The sequence below is a fragment of the Ailuropoda melanoleuca genome, chromosome 14 (assembly GCF_002007445.2).
Source record: "Ailuropoda melanoleuca isolate Jingjing chromosome 14, ASM200744v2, whole genome shotgun sequence".
NCBI lineage: Eukaryota > Metazoa > Chordata > Mammalia > Carnivora > Ursidae > Ailuropoda > Ailuropoda melanoleuca.
Window position 1 is genome coordinate 12,588,391 of NC_048231.1, and position 16,727 is coordinate 12,605,117.

At 40.0% G+C, this 16,727-nt stretch overlaps 1 protein-coding gene across 8 annotated transcripts in view; it reads left to right on the forward strand.

Moving 5' to 3' along the window:
- Positions 1-16,727, forward strand: part of LOC117795977 (signal-induced proliferation-associated 1-like protein 1) — a 242,094-nt gene that overhangs the window by 91,317 nt on the left and 134,050 nt on the right. For 7 of the 8 annotated variants that reach the window (XR_004620183.1, XR_004620182.1, XM_034642448.1 and 4 more), the window contains one exon: positions 2,053-2,119. The exons of the other annotated variant lie outside the window; for it this stretch is intronic. The gene's annotated coding sequence lies outside the window, so the exon portion shown is untranslated. The remainder of the gene's footprint in view (positions 1-2,052; positions 2,120-16,727) is intronic. 8 annotated transcript variants of the gene reach the window in all.

The window sequence follows — 16,727 nt, forward strand, 5'->3', positions numbered from 1 at the left end:
ATTAAAAAAAAAAAAAAAAAAAAAAAAAAAGCTGTCTTTGACCAGTCATCAGTTTTTTGGCTTGTGTTTGAGGCTGCCTTCCCCCGTGGTCTTCCTTCTATAGTGGAGGAATGATGGGCCCTACACTGGTTTCACAGGCATCTTGAATCTAGAATGTATGTTAGCCCTACCTTTGGACAAGCACAGTACTCAGTAAAGCTTCCTAATATTCGGCTGGTGCGGAGGTTCCCGGAGCAAGGGTAGGGGGCTCCAGATGGGAGTGTGGCCTCTGACCCAGATCCAGCCTACCCTGCCAGCGCCCCCACAGGCGCTTCCGGATGTGAATGCCTGTCTGCCCACCGCCCACCACCCACCCAGGGACTCACTGCCTGGGGTGACTGCGCTTGAGTTCGATTTAGGTAATTCCTTTTCGCACTGGGGATTCGGAGGAAGAAATCAGTCTATAATTAGAATATCAACTCCTATGCCACATCAAGGAAATGTCCAGTCAGAATGGACTAAGTCTGTTGGAATCTTCTAAGTGCGTTCCTATAGCATATCCCTTCCTTTGAGTTTAAACGTTGCATGTTTGTTCACGTCCCTAGCTAGATTGCTGGTGCACATCAGCTGTCAGGTATGTCTTCGTTATGTAATTAGCCAGTTACAGCTCAGTAATTAAGCTTGATAAAACAAAGCCTGTGTTTTGAGTGTTACAGGTTCCCGTACTTATTTCCTGACATTCTGTGGATGCACTGTGTAGGCCAATCATGTGAAAACTGTAGGGTTTAGTATCTGGGATACTTGACTTTATACGTTTCTTTTCCCCACAGTTTCCTCCTGATGTTTATACCATGTGACTGCAGTAGGGTAGGAAAGACCTGCTTCAGGGTCTGACCAAGGTCTATTCTGTGTTGCCTAAGGTCGTGGTGTGGGGACACGGTGGGCCCTCAGGAAGTCTCATTTTGAATGCAGTGAAAGTGGGTTTTGAAGCACTTGTCTGTATACTTGGCTGAATAAATGATGGGAGTCCTATCTAGGGTGACAGGCTGGAACTTCATCCCTCTCGTCCTTACCAGGACTGGGGAGTGTCTGTGAGGGAAACTAAGTTCTGGTTCTTTTCCTTTCATTCTTCTTAGCTTCCATTTTATATGTTTGGGAACAAAGTTTTGAGGGGTTAACATAGTTTGACATAGTGTTTCACCTCAGTAAGCATCAAAAAATTAGTTTCTTGGAAGGCTCTTAAGGACATGTATACTCTGATTTATTGTAGTATTTTTAGAATGAGTACATGTACTGCATACTATTAATATGGGGCATGCATGTATATTCCTGTACCAGTTACAGGAAATGTTCATATCTGTAGTGGGAGTTTATAGCCTATCTGAAGTGACCAGTGTGGGAATTGTCAAATTTCTAATTGATCAGAAGAGTTGTTTGCTTTGGAACAGGGTTTCTCAACCTCATCCCTGTTGACCTTTGGAGGTGGGGGAGTCTTTGTAGTGGAGGGCTATCCTGTGCAGTGTGGGATGGGTTAGCAGCATCCCTGCCTTCTGCCCATGAAAAGCTGGTAACATACCTCCACCCCCTGTTGTGACAACCAAAAATATTTCCAGACATTGCACGATATCCCCTGGGAGTACAAAGTCACCCCCTGTTGAGAACCACTGGTTCGGAACAGTGGTTCCCGTAGGCACGGGACAGGCTGACTACATCATCACTTTGTTGGGGGCCTTCGTGTACATTCAGGTTCCTGAGTTTCTCCTCAGGCTCCCTGAACAGGTGATGGGGGCTGAGGCCCTAGATCACCAATCTGCCTAGAGACTGAATAACTGGGTTTAAGACTTTGTTTAAGCGGGGGTGGCTGTTGATTGGCTTATATTTAAATGTGTGCTGAACTGCACGTAAAGAGATGACCAGCGAAAGAGGGTTTTAGAGGTAGAGCATATCCTTTTGCAGTTATGATTTGTTTGTAATGGTGATTTTCCCCCCTTAATATTGTGAGGTACAATTGTATGTTTTTCAGAATTCGAAGATAACCTCATTGTACTAAAGTCAATAATTATTTTAATCTAGGTTTTGAGAGAATACCTCAAGCTGGACTCAGAAGCAAGATTCACTACTCACTTTGAAGTGGAAGGAGGTGAGTTGGCGGCTTAGTCACAAAGGCCTGTTGGGGGAAGGGAACGCCACGCAGACGCTTGTGCTTAGAAGACCTCCTTGTAGGGAAATTCGGATTTATCACATATGGACCCTGTGTTTCTTCCTCACTGGTTTTTTTCCTCCTTCATTGTTTTACTGCTGAGAGGCAGAAACGGAATTGGAGAGGAAGGGAAATGCAGTTTTTACTCTTTGATTTCTGAATTCAGCATTGTTATCTTTACGGTTAAAATAGTTCAGGTATTTTCTGGCTACTTAAATTAATAATAAGAAAACTTTCATTACCTACTTATGTTCCCGTTCCATAGTAAATACGTTTCAAAAAATCTTCCACGTGTTTCTTAGAATTTGGTGGGAGTTTATACCTCAACTCGTGTTAACTGTCATGCATCAGTGTATAATTGGGAATAGGAGGCTTATCCTGAAAAACGGAAAGATGGTTAGATGATGTGCTGCCTGACATTTACCGATGCGGGTGTTACCACTGGTCTCAAAGTGATTCCCCGTGGTTATTACTCCCAGGTAGGAACCCAGGCCCACCTTAGGCCTGTTCTAATGTTTCTGTGGACATTTCTCATTTCTCAATTTTTTATTTAAAAAATTTTATTTTTATTTTCATTTTTTAAATTTTTTATTTACATATATTATTTGTTTCAGGGGTACAGGTCTGTGATTCATCAGTCTTAACACAATTGATAGTGCTCACGATAGCACATACCCTCCCCAGTGTCCATCACCCAGCCACCCCATCTTTCCCACTCCTCTCCCCTCCAGCAACCCTCAGTTTGTTTCCTGAGATTAAGAGTCTCCCTCTCTGGTTTCATCTTGTTTTCATTTTTCCCTCTCTTCCCCTATGATCCTTTGCCTTGTTTCTCAGATTCCACATATCAGTGAGAGCATATGATAATTGTCTTTCTCTGATAGACTTATTTCACTTAGATAATACCCTCTAGTTCCATCCATGTCATTGCAAATGGCAAGATTTTGTTTTTTTGATGGCTGCCTGCATCTTCTTTATCCATTCATCTGTCAGTGGACATCTAGGCTCTTACCATAGTTTGGCTATTGTGGACATTGCTGCTATAAACATTGGGGTGCATGTGTCCCTTCAGATCACTACATTTGTATCTTTGGAGTAAATACCCAGTGGTGCAATTGCTGGCTCATAGGGTAGCTCTATTTTCAACTTTCTGAGGAACTTCCATACTGTTTCCCAGAGTGGTTGCACTCCCGCCAACGGTGTAGGAGGGTTCCCCTTTCTCCACATCCTTGCCAACATCTGTCGTTTCCTGACTTATTAATTTTAGCCATTCTGACTGGTGTGAGATGGTATCTCATTATGGTTTTGATTTGTATTTCCCTGATGCTGAGTTATGTTGAGCACTTTTTCATGTGTCTGTTGGCCATTTGGGTGTCTTCTTTGCAGAAATGTCTATTCATGTCTTCTGCCCATATCTTGATTGGATTATTTGTTCTTTGGGTGTTGAGTTTGATAAGTTCTTTATAGATTTTGGTTACTAGCCCTTTATCTGATATGTCATTTGCAAATATCTTCTCCCATTCTGTCGGTTGTCTTTTGGTTTTGTTGACTGTTTCCTTTGCTGTGCAAAAGCTTCTTATCTTGATGAAATCCCAATAGTTCCTTTTTGTCCTTGCTTCCCTTGCCTTTGGTGATGTCTCTAGGAAGAAGCTGGTGTGGCTAAGGTTGAAGAGGTTGCTGCCTATGTTCTCCTCAAGGATTTTGATGGATTCCTGTCTCACATTTAGGTCTTTCATTCATTTTGAGTTTATTTTTGTGTGTGGTATAAGGAAATGGTCCAGTTTCATTCCTCTGCATGTGGTTGTCCAATTTTTCCAACACCATTTGTTGAAGAGACTGTCTTTTTTTCCATTGGATATTCTTTCCTGCTTTGTTGCAGATTAGTTGACCATAGAGTTGAGTGTCCATTTCTGGGTTCTCTATTCTGTTCCATTGATCTGTGTGTCTGTTTTTGTACCACTACCATATTGTCTTGACGGTTACAGCTTTGTAATAGAGCTTGAAGTCCGGAATTGTGATGCCACCAGCTTTGCTTTTCTTTTTCAATATTCCTCTGGTCTTTTCTGGTTCCATACAAATTTTAGGATTATTTGTTCCATTTCTGTGAAAAAAATCGATGGTATTTTGATAGGTTTGCATTAAATGTGTAGATTGCTCTAGGTAGCATAGACATTTTCACAATATTTGTCTTCCATTCCATGAGCGTGGAACGCTTTTTCATTTCTTTGTGTCTTTTTCAGTTTCTTTCATGAATATTCTGTAGTCTTCTGAGTACAGATTCTTTGCCTCTTTGGTTAGTTTTATTCCTAGGTATCTTATAATTTTGGGTGCAATTGTAAATGGGATCGACTCCTTAATTTCTCTTTCTTCTGTCTTGTTGGTATATAGAAATGCAACTGATTCCTGTACATTGATTTTATATCCTGCCACTTTACTGAATTCCTGTATGGGTTCTAGCAATTTTGGGGTGGAGTCCTTTGGGTTTTCCACATAAAGTATCATATCATCTGCAAAGAGTGAGAGTTTGACTTCTTCGCCGATTTTATTTTTTTTTGTTGTCTGATTGCTGAGGCTAGGACTTCTAGTACTATGTTGAATAGCAGTGGTGATAGTGGACATCCCTGCCGTATTCCTGACCTCAGAGGGAAAGCACTCAGTTTTTCCCCATTGAAAATGATCTTTGCTGTGGGTTTTTCATAGATGGCTTTTATCATATTGAGGTATGTCCCCTCTATCCCTACACTGTGAAGAGTTTTAATCAAGAAAGGATGCTGTCTTTGTCAGATGCTTTTTCTGCATCTATTGAGGGTATCATATGGTTCTTGTTCTTTTTTTTTATTAATGTAGTGTATCACATTGATTTGTGGATGTTGAACCAACCTTGCAGTCCAGGAATAAATCCCACTTGGTCGTGGTGAATAGTCCTTTAAATGTAGTGTTAGATCCTAGTGGCTAGTATTTTGGTGAGAATTTTTTGCATCCATGTTCATCAGGGATATTTTCATCAGGAATTTTGGTTTTGGGATCAGGGTAATGCTGGCCTCATAAAATGAGTTTTGAAGTTTTCCTTCCATTTCTATTTTTTGGAACAGTTTCAGANGAATTTTGGTTTTGGGATCAGGGTAATGCTGGCCTCATAAAATGAGTTTTGAAGTTTTCCTTCCATTTCTATTTTTTGGAACAGTTTCAGAAGAATAGGTATTAATTCTTCTTTAAATGTTTGTTAGAATCCCCCTGGGAAGCCATCTGGCCGTGGGCTTTTGTTTATTGGGAGATTTTTGATTACTGCTTCAATTTCCTCGCTGGTTCTGGGTCTGTTCAGTTTTTCTATTTCTTCCCGGTTCAGTTTTGGTAGTTTATACCTCTCTAGGAATGCATCCATTTCTTCCAGATTGTCTAATTTGTTGGCATGTAGTTGCTCATAGTATGTTCTTATAATTGTATTTCTTTGGTGTTGGTTGTGATCTCTCCTCTTTCATTCATGATTTTATTTGTTTGGGTCCTTTCTCTTTTCTTTTGGGTAAGTCTGGCCAGGAGTTTATCAATCTTACTAATTTTTTCAGAGAATCAGCTCTGAGTTTCCTTGATCTCTTCTACTGTTCTTTGGCTTCTATTTCACTGATTTCTGCTCTGATCTTATTATTTCTCTTCTGCTGGTTTAGGCTTTATTTGCTGTTCTTTCTGCAGCTCCTTTAGGTGTAGGGTTAGGTTGTGTATTTGAGACCTTTCTTGTTTCTTGAGAAAGGCTTGTATTACTATATACTTTCCTCTTAGGACTGCTTTTGCTGCATCCCAAAGATTTTGAACAGTTTTGTTTTTCATTTGTTTCCATGATTTTTTTTTTTTTTAATTTCCTGGTTGACCCATTCATTCTTTAATGGGATGCTTTTTAGCCTCCAGGTGTTTGAGTTCCTTCCAAATTTCCTCTTGTGATTGAGTTTGAGTTTAAAAGCACTGTGGTCTGAAAATATGCAGGGAATGATCCCAATTTTTTGGTACTGGTTGAGACTTGATTTGTGACCCAGGATGTGATTTATTCTGGAGAATGTTCCATGTGCACTAGAGAAGAATGTGTATTCTGTTGCTTTGGGATGGAATGTTCTGAATGTATCTGTGAAGTCCATCTGGTACAATGTGTCATTTAAAGCCCTTGTTTCATCGTTGATCTTTTGCTTAGATAATCTGTCTATTTCAGTGAGGGGGATGTTAAATCCCCTACTATTATTATATTATTGTCAATGTGTTTCTTTGATTTTGTTATTAATTGGCTTATGTAATTGGCAGGTCCCATGTTAGGGTCATAAATATTTACAATTGTTAGATCTTCTTGTTGGATAGACCCTTTAAGTATGATACATAAATATTTAACAGTTGTTAGATCTTCTTGTTGGCTAGACCCTTTAAGTATGATATAGTGTCCTTCCTCATCTCTTATTACAATTTTTGGTTTAAATCTAATTTGTCTGATATAAGGATTGCCACCCCAGCTTTCTTTTCATGTCTATTAGCATGGTAAATGGTTTTCCACTCCCTCACTTTAAATATGGAGGTGTCTTTGGGTCTAAAATGAGTCTCTTGCAGACAGCATATCAATGGGTCTTACTTTTTTATCCAGTGTGATACCCTGTGTCTTTTGATTGGGGCATTTAGCCCATTTACATTCAGGGTAACTATTGAAAGATATGAATTTAGTGCCACTGTATTGCCTGTAAGGTGACTGTTACTGTATATTGTCTCTGTTTCTTTCTGGTCTATGTTACTTTTAGGCTTTCTTTTTGCTTAGAGGACCCCTTTCAATATTTCTTGTAGGGCTGGTTTGGTGATTGCAAATTCTTTTAGCTTCTGTTTGTCCTGGATTTCTCAGACATTTTAATCAGTTGTAAAAGGGTATACTCGTATTGAGAAAAATAACAGCTTCATTCAGATTGGGAGAGACATTTCCACAAGCTTCAAGTGCTATAATATGATAAACTCTTAAATTCAGATAAAACAAGTGGTTTGGGGATATATGTAGGTTTCTTTGGTTTTGCTGAAACAAAGACCTGGGCATTTTTCTTACCTGCTGCTTCCTTAGAAGCAGAAGCAAATCACCTAAGGAGTCGGCTCTCCTGGAGCACTACAGCCTGCAAAGGATGGTCAAGGTTATCTGAGCATCTCCCTGTAGTAAACCTTTGTGCAGAGCTGAGGGCTTCTTTTCCGAAGCCCGCTGGGTAATTGGAGCAGTGCTTTCAAAGTGACTGGCTGTCTCTGACCTTCCTTGAATTTCAGTAAGAGGAATTGAGGAATTATTATCTTTGACAATGTTTTTAAAGTGCATTAGGACACTTTCCCGGTAGCATTTATTTGATCAAACCCAGCATCCTTCTTTAATAAAGTGAAATCCAGGAAGGATTTTTAGGTCTCTGTAATTTGTAGCCGTTTGAAAAGCCTGGGTCTTTTATTAGCAACACGATAAAAAACTGTCTTTGATAATGTAGCCTCTTTGGAACCATCAAGAATTGCTCAGCGGTGCAGCAAGCAGCCTGTAGGCATGCCCCGTGACGGTAGTTCCTGTACTTTTTGAAGGAGGAGAAATCGGCGCCTGGTATGGCGTGCCCTCTGGTCTTCACCTCAGTCTTGAAAGTTGTTTTTCAAGAGTCACTTTTTCCCCTCCAGAGTGCCTGTATACAATAGAAACACGCACCTTTTGTGCAGCCCCCGTGTGTCTTACGGTATTTTAAACACTCTTAAGTAAGGATCAGCCCCTGATGGAACTTGAGTATGACCGTTGTTAGCAGAAGCCGTTAGTTCTAGGGATCCTGTGAGGCCAAGCTTTTTAGCTTTTGTATCGTAGCAGCTACACCTTGTCTTTTGAATTTTGTTCCGCTTAACAGCCTGAACCCTGGGACACTTAAACCACTCCTTTTAATGGTGATACTATCTGATGGTGTTAGGATGGTCTATCTGTCAGTTCAGGTGGGAGATTCTTCTCGTAAGCATTCCTGCTAGCTCCGGTCTGCTCAGACAGACAGGGAGGCTTCGATTGAGCAGCTTGGCCTTCTAAATGTACACTTCCTTTCCAAAGACTCTCTCTTCACTTCAGGGATATCTGAATCAATTCTCTTCTTCAGAAGGAAACAAAAATCCAAAAGACCAAACCAAACCAAATGAACCCATAAAACCTTATATTTTCTAGGCAGTCCTATGTGGATCTTATTAAATCCATCATTCTTTATACACTTTTATTTATTTTTTGGGTAACATTGTTCTGGAATACAAAATTGAATTGAGAAAGCATACTTATTTTCTTTCCCTTCAAAAAAAATTGTGTGGCTATATTCTTCCTAAATCCCCAGCGAGAAACATAGAGCGCTGTTAATTGATGATAATCTCTGACTAAATTATTTGCTTTTACACATTGAAACACTTGAATACTTTTCCCAGGTATTGTATTTTTGCTTTGAATTTTCCCTTTCTTGTATAGACAGCTATGTGCTCCTAGGTAAGTGAGATGTTGTTTCAATTTTTCTCTTATTTCAATTTGGTTATTGCATCCCAGCCTTCTGCTTTTAATGGGAGAGTGGCTGAGGCAATTTTAAAAAGCTCAGCGCTTCTTTCTTTTCTTGAGAATAAAATAGAAAAAGAATAACTGGTCACATTTGCGTAGACTAATAGTTTGCTGATATGATACACAAAGTAAAGGCCCCAACCATTTAGTAAGTATAAAAAGAAAAGGAAAAAAAATATGTGTTGGTGCGTTCTCCCAGACTTCTCTTGGTGTTGTATGTGGCTGTAGCAAGAAACCTAATAATCGTCATGCCTCATGTCCACCCTCCAGACAGAAGAATGACTGTAGCAGATTCAGAGGTCAGTTGAAGAATGGAACCTCCTACCTGGCCATGTAGCCTCATGCACACTGATGCATGTGCTCTCTTGTTCCTGTCCGTCGTCCTAACAAACTTGTGGAGAGCTTGCACCTGCCAGCTCTTCACAATATACCTTTTCCAAAGGGTTTGGGAAACTCTTTGTGGTAGGGGCTTTATTTTACAACCTAGGCTTTATTTTAGTGTTTGTCAATACCTTAGCATAAAGGAAGTTGTAAATATCTTCACAAGTATTTGAGGGGCTTTCATCAAAACCACGTGGGCGAAATTAAGGCCATGGCGGGTGAGGTCTCCCATTTAGGGAAGTGCAGTATGCTGTGTTCTGGGGGTTTTCTGCACCTGGGAGGATGCCTTTATTGTATCTTTGTGGAAATGATTTTTAAGCAAGAGATTATAGAAATGAATGCCCTCGGTTGGAGAAAGCTGCCGCTCCTCCCTGCAGCAGACGTGCCAGGGCCTCCGGTGAGTGGGTGATAAAGAAGACGGGAGAGAGGCGTGGACGCGCAGCCGTTCCACATGACACCAGCCTCCTCAGGGATAGGGATGTTTCCCGAACTCTTGTTTGTCCCAGCACGTGGCTGGCTCTGTGTTCTTGCCATGATGGTGTCCTTAAAAAAATGCACTGGTGCACAGCTACTCCAGGTGAGTCTTCAGTAGGTTAAGTAATGAAATGGTTGCTGAAGAGCTAATGGACTTTGATTTTTTTTCCTCTCTCAGAGAGTAGTTTTTTTGTTTTTGTTTTTGTTTTGTTTTATTTTAAGTCTGTAACTTAATTCAGTAACTGGGCTTTTTCCGCTACTGACTGGTGTTTTCCCCCCAGTCAATGGGAAAACAAATGGTTTGAGAAATAGATGAGGTAACATTTGCTGGGTATTGGTCTTTGTATAGGGACCTCTGGGTATGTCTTAGCCTTAAAGCCTTTGTAGTTCCAAGAAGTAAGATATTCTCCTTCTGTAGCCCCTTGTCTCCCCTCTGGATTTACTAGTGGAGAAGTTAATTCAATTAAATAAACAACTCTTTAACACCTGGTTGATGTTGACCAGGATAAAAATATAAAAAAACCAAATGCCTCTTGTCATCAGGTTGTTTTTCTAGAGGAGGAGATAAGACATAATTAAAAATTGCCATAACAAATGACCAAATGTAATAAAGCCTTTTGTGAAAATACAAGTAAAATGCATTGAGGTGTCTGTAGAGGAAGAATTAGATCTATGGAGATGGCATCATTGGAACTGGGCATTGAAGGATCCATCCATCCATCTGTCCATTGTCTACCCACCCATCCATCCACCAAAAGGGTAACATTTGTTTCTTCAGGTAACCAAAGTAATTCATGTTTATTGTATAGAATCTGGGTGTTCCTAAGAGGAGCACAGATCAAAATAAAAATCACTCAGTTGAAAGCAGATCACTCAATCCCCGCCACTCAGAGATAACTATCCCTGTTAGCATTTTTGCTTTATATTTGTGTAAAATTTTAACATACACAGAAGTAGAGTGAAGAGCACAATACCCATCATCTAACTTTAACAATTACATTTTGCCGTTCTTGTTACATTGCTCTTCTTCCTGCTTTTGTGGGTTTTTTGGGCGGGGGGGATTTAAAGCACGACTTAGATATTATATCATTTCACCTGTAAATACTTCAGTAAATATTTTTAACAGATAATGATTTTAAAAAGTCACAATATCATTACCCTTAACAAAATTAACAATCATTCCTTAATATTACTTACTAGCCAGTGTCTTCCATTGTCTCAAACTTGTGATTTTAAAGTTAGTTTTGGACTCAGGATCCAAGTAGGATAACACATTACATTTGTCTCTTTTAAGTCTTTCTTAATCTGTAACATTATCCCTTCCCCCTCTCTTTTCATGTAATTTATTGTTGAAGAAACTAGGTCCTTTGTTTTTTAGGACTGCTAACGTCTTAATAGTTTTCTTTCATTTTCGCTCTTCTTTGTGACCGTGTATATGTTTTAAAAACAAAATTGGAATCCTGTGCATGCTGTTTTATAAGCTATTTTTATACTTAGTGCTATAAGGAGGGTGTTTTCCTATTATTTACTCTTCTGCAATTTATTTTCTGTTAAATCATGGCATTATGGTAACTAAAAATGAGAAAGATGCATTTGGTTATTTTTAAAGTGTATCTTACATTAATGATAGGTATTTCAACAACAAATTGCTTATTCCTTCCCTTCCTTACATCCTTCCTTCCTGCCTCCCTCCTTCTTTTTCTCCCTTTCCTCCTCCCTTCCTCCTTCTTCCCTTCCTTCCATCCTTCTTCCCTCTTCCCTTTCTCCCTTCCCTCCTCCTTCCCTTCTTCCTCTCTTCTTTTCTTTTCCACTCCAGCAGCTAGCTGTTATGGGTAGATAGAACATGGGTGATGCAGTTCCCGGAATCGAGAGTGAGTTTCATTTTCTATGAGCCATGTAGATAGAGGGTTGTGTGAAAGCCAGGCTCATAGTCCACGGACAGGGTTGAAAATAGAGGAGTTCAATGGTGCCGATCCAGGCCCTGATTTTTCTGGAGAGTCCACTATAAGAAGGGGACCCTTATCATTGTTATCATAAGCTGACCTTTATTAAAAAGTTAAGCTTGCATTCTCAAAATGTAGGCCATTGGTGAGGAAGGACTCTTAAGTAGTTAAAAGGGAGCATGCCTGTTTTAGTTGAGATGTTAATGTAGTGTTTTTATTTTTAATTAAATTTATTTTAGTGAGGGGTGGAGAGGAGAGGAGAAGGGGAGAATCTCAAGCAGACTCCCTGCTTAACCTGACGTGGGGCTCGATCTCACGACCCTGAGATCATGACCTGAGCCGAAATCAAGAGTCATGTTTAACCGACTGAGCTACCCAGGCGCCCCTTTTTCACCTTATTCTTTCATCCAAAGTCACCTAATAACCCTGTAAAGCCCTTGTGAGATGTTTTAAAAATTAATTTTAGTAAGAGTAATAAATGAGTCTGCCTTCTGTTTCCCTACTGGCTCTCCAGAGCTAAACGCTTCGTTGATGTGGAGTTTATATTTTCACTTCTAATGTGAAGGTTTGGTATTTTTGTGTTTTAAAACTTCATATAATTGGTACTGTATTGAATATCGGTAACTTTTTGTCATTCAGGTACATGCTTTGGAGATCTCTGTTACTTCATATAAACTAGTTTGTCCTTTTCAACAGCTACCTATTGTTACGTAGACTCATCATGGGAATATAGGATGGTTTTTCTGCCATTCTCCTGTGCTGAATTCCTAGGTTTTTTTCAGCAGTCCCTGGTTACAAATAAGGCTGCAAAGAATATCCTCGTCCTTGACTCTGTGCACGTGGGCATATGTTTCTCTTGGCGTTTGTCAGACCAGGGGATATGTAATAGATACTCCCAAATGGTTTTACCAGAGTGACTCCCATTAGCAGAGGGAGTTTATCTAGAGAAAGGTTCTCAGATTCCACGTATTTATCTAGAGAAACGGGACAGGACAGGAGCTGAATCTAAGAACTGAACCTTGTGGTTTACAAATAAGTAGACCTTATTAACTCTAATATTTGACTTTGGAATTGTTTATCATTATTATTATTGTCATTATCATTATTTTTAATGCTGGGTATGGAGCCTCATGTGGGGCTTGAACTCACCACACTGAGATCAAGACCTGAGCTGAGATCAAGAGTTGGACACTTAACCGACTGAGCCACCCAGGTGCTCTGAACTTTTCTTTTTAAAAGACTAATTTTATTTATTGGGCTATATTTTGCTACCGGATGTGAATTTATTTATATGTAGAGAATTCTGCAATTAAGTGATTAACAAGAAAATTATTATAACGGCCACTGTGTTCCTGTGTAAAAATAACACCTGGTTTTTAGAATCTGTGCACTGGGGTCAAAGCTGGGTGTGGTGATTGTATTACGTGTCTGGAGGTCTGGAAGGCTCCTCCGTGAACCGCTCACGTCTGTTGTCATGGCTGAGGAATGTGTTGTATCTTCAGCATCACCCCTACCACATGACGGCCACCACAGGCAGAGGGAGCACATAATGAACTGAGGGCCTCCGCCGGGGCAGGGATAGGCACACCGCCTTGTCCTTTGGTGTCCCGTAAAGAACATTGTTTGCAGTAAAGAGTGGGGTTTGCCTTTTCCCTCTCCCTTGCATGCTTGTCTGGCATGTCAGGGAAGATGGGCACAGTGCCTCGTTCCTTCAGTCTCTTAAGAAAAGAATGTAATCATTGTTTTATCTGTTGATTATGTTCAAGATCTCTGGGTTTTGAAGTTGTCAGTCTTAAGATGCGACTTCTTTCTTCACAACGGTTATCACACAATATTCTTTTTAATTTCCCAAGCCCTTTACCCGAGGCCTCGTGGGGATTCTGAGCCTTGCCTTTGCACGTGTCAGCTGCGGCTGGGGAGCCCGGCACCCCGCAGGCCTGTGCTGTGCGCCTCGGAGTGAGCAGGCCCCCAGCGGCATGGGCCGGAGAAGCCTTGCGGCCCCGTCTTCTTCTGTAGCAGATGAGGGCACGGAGGCCGCTTTAACACATCACATCACCGTACAGCTCTGCCTCTCGGGCAACCACAGTGGCAGCTTTTACGCACAGCTTTTTTTTTTTTTTTTGCCTGGAATTTCTCTTTCTTCCTTGCCACCTGTCGGTCACCTTTCCCTCCTTTGAAACACGTTCAAGTTCATTTCCTCAGGAAGGCATTGCTGGCTTATCCTACAGATGGATATTATTTCATATCCTCATCCACTGAAGTAGATCTTTCCTGTGGAAATTTGAACTTATTTGTATGTTTCTTAGAAAACTCTTCTCTATCCCTATGTTATTTATAAAAGACCTTACACCATAAAATGCTGGTTATTTAGGGAAAAGGAACTTTAGAAGAAAACCATTATTTATTAGCGGCACAATGTTGTTTCTGTGCATTGAAAGGGAAAATTTCAGCTGACGGGTAAACTCTCAGCGTTAGATCCTAATCACCTTTCAAGCCAGTAGGTCAAGGTTGAGGCTTATGTTAAAGAAATTAGAATAAAAACTCTCCATTGATGATTCACGTATCTTTGCAAATTCTTATATGCCTGCAACTTTCCCCGGTGTTCTCTTTTTTCCATGCTGTGAAAAGTGGTAAACAAAATAAAAATATCAAGTAGCAGTATATGCTCTTAAAGATAATTCACAGCCGGGCGCCTGGGTGGCTCAGTCAGTTAAACTCTCTCAAGCATCTGCCTTCAGCCCAGGTCATGATCTCAGGGTCCTGGGATCCAGTCCCACATCGGGCTCTCTGCTCAGCGGGGCGCCTGTTTCTTCCTCTCCCTCTGATAGCTTTCACTCTCTCTCAAATAAATAAAATCTTAAAAAAAAGATAACCCACAGAAGTTATATGTAGACTAACTAGTACATAAAAGATCTATGAAAGCCAAGTTCGAAGCTTATGTAATCCTAGATGAATGAATGCACAGCCGAGTGGATGTTGCACTGTACAGCATACACAATTTAATTTCAGCACGGCGTTCGGTACATCCTTTTCCCAGTCATTTGAGAACACTTATGTATACCTTCAGTTTGTAATCAAATGTTATTTTGGTTTTCTTGCGTGTGTTGGGCCACTCCAGAAATAGGAAGGAAGTATTACACGTGGCTGCTTCCCCCGGTGCACACAGACAAATGCCTGTTTTGGTGTGTGTTTGTATGAAAGGACTCCAAGGTCTTTGCTTATATTCAGGATGTGAAGGAAAAAAGATGTAATCGACTTGTAGATGTGGAAGGAGCCTTAGCTGCCATCTGTGCATTTTATCGATGGGAAATGGGTGTTCACAGAGATCAGAAGTGTTGCCCAAGTTATATTACTTTATGATGTTGGTCCTAGGCTCGGAGCTGAGTTTGTGAAGATGGCATGGGGCAGCACAACTGGTGCTTTGGGAAGAAACTCAGCAGTATTTCTTTGCCCATTCATGCACCTCAGTATTTCCTAGGTTATTTATCTTTTGCATTTTGAATACTTAGAAAGTTAGGTATCAATGGGGCTTGAGGCTAGAATTTTTTCTTTGGACATTCTTAAGCATGCTGCCCCCAAGTTTTTTCCCTGAGAAGACATTAGAGAAAACAAAAACTTTGTCTGAATTGGCATTTTATCACTTTTCTTAAATTGCAAAATAAGTAATTTTTCCTTGAAAACGTTTTAATAGCCTTTGCGTAAAACATTTCAGAAAATGCAAGGCAGCACCACACTTTCACCTTCTCAAGTGTTGACTTTAATTATGCCTAACTTCTACCATCAGGGCTGTGTCTTCTTTATTCGGTTCCCTACAGCTCTCTGCACAGAGCTGTGTTTGCCTCTGTTTCCCTAGCCGAATCCTCGGTGAGAATTACTTACCTTTCTTTTCTCTTCAGTGTCATTGTGAACTAAGGACCAAAGAAATCCCTAGAAGGATTGTTGGATATTTGAAATACAAAATTTCTTACTAATCAAAAATTGGATCACTGGACCAGAACATATGAATTTTGACTCTTACTTGTTGAACCCTTACCATGTGACAAAGATTCTCCAGAGTCTCTGAGTACAGAGATGAGTTGACATGGCCGTTACCTTTAAGGACCAAAAATCTGGTAGCTGAGGCAGGTGAGTATTGAGGTGCAAGAACTGAAGTATTAGAGCTGTTGAAGCCATGATCCACCTTGATGTGTCTCATTAGCAGTATGTAAAAGGATATGAATACCATGGAAGATAATAAATTTAATCACAAAATTATCAGGTTTTTAAAAATTAAACTTTATGTTTTAAATAGGCAATACGTGCCCATAGAGTAAAATCCAAAAGTTATACAGTGAACCTAAATGGCATCGATTTTATTCAGATTTTACGAGTTTTTCTACTAATGCCCTTTTTCTTTTCCAGGATCCAGTCTAGAAATGTCATATTGCATTTAGTATGTACGCTTTTTAAAGTTTATTTCTACACAAATGGTAACATACCGCACTATGCTTTCATCCTGTTCCATTCCAGTTTCTGTCTGTGCTTTATTATTCAGTCTCTTACTAATGGACTTTAAGTTGTTTCTGATCTTTCAGTAGTGTTAACAGTGCCCCTTTGGCTGTCCTTGAACTTGAGAGTGTACGCGTTTATATAGAGGGATTTCCGGGTTAAAGAATGTGTATCTTCCTATCTGTGATAAGTATTGCCAAACTGCCCTCCATAGGCGTTGTCTAAGTTTACCCTCCTATGGGCCCTGTATGCCTTTCTCCTCCTTTCTGCCAGTGGTGTGTGATTAAACCTTTTAATCCTTGCCAATTTCATAGCGGAAAAGGGAGTCTTTCTGTTGTTTTCTTTTGCATTTCTCATTATAAATGAGGTGGTGTGTACTGTCATGTGTTTAAGAGCAGTTTTTCTTTCTGTGTATTAATTGACTTTTGTGATCCTTTGTCCATTTATCTGAGATAAGCTCTTTAAATAAAAAGAGAAGTTATCCCACTGGGTGTGTATTTTGTCATTTATGGTGACTTGTGATGTATAAATTTATTATGTTTGGATAATCAAATTTATTTATGTTTTACTTTATGGGATTTGGGTTTCATGTCCTCCTTAGAAAGGTCTTATGCTCTCCAGAAGTATGAAAAATGTCTCCTAATTTCTTTTAATATTTTTGTTTCTTTTTTTAATGTTTAAATTTTTTGACCAATTTGAGATTTTTTTTTTTTTTTTT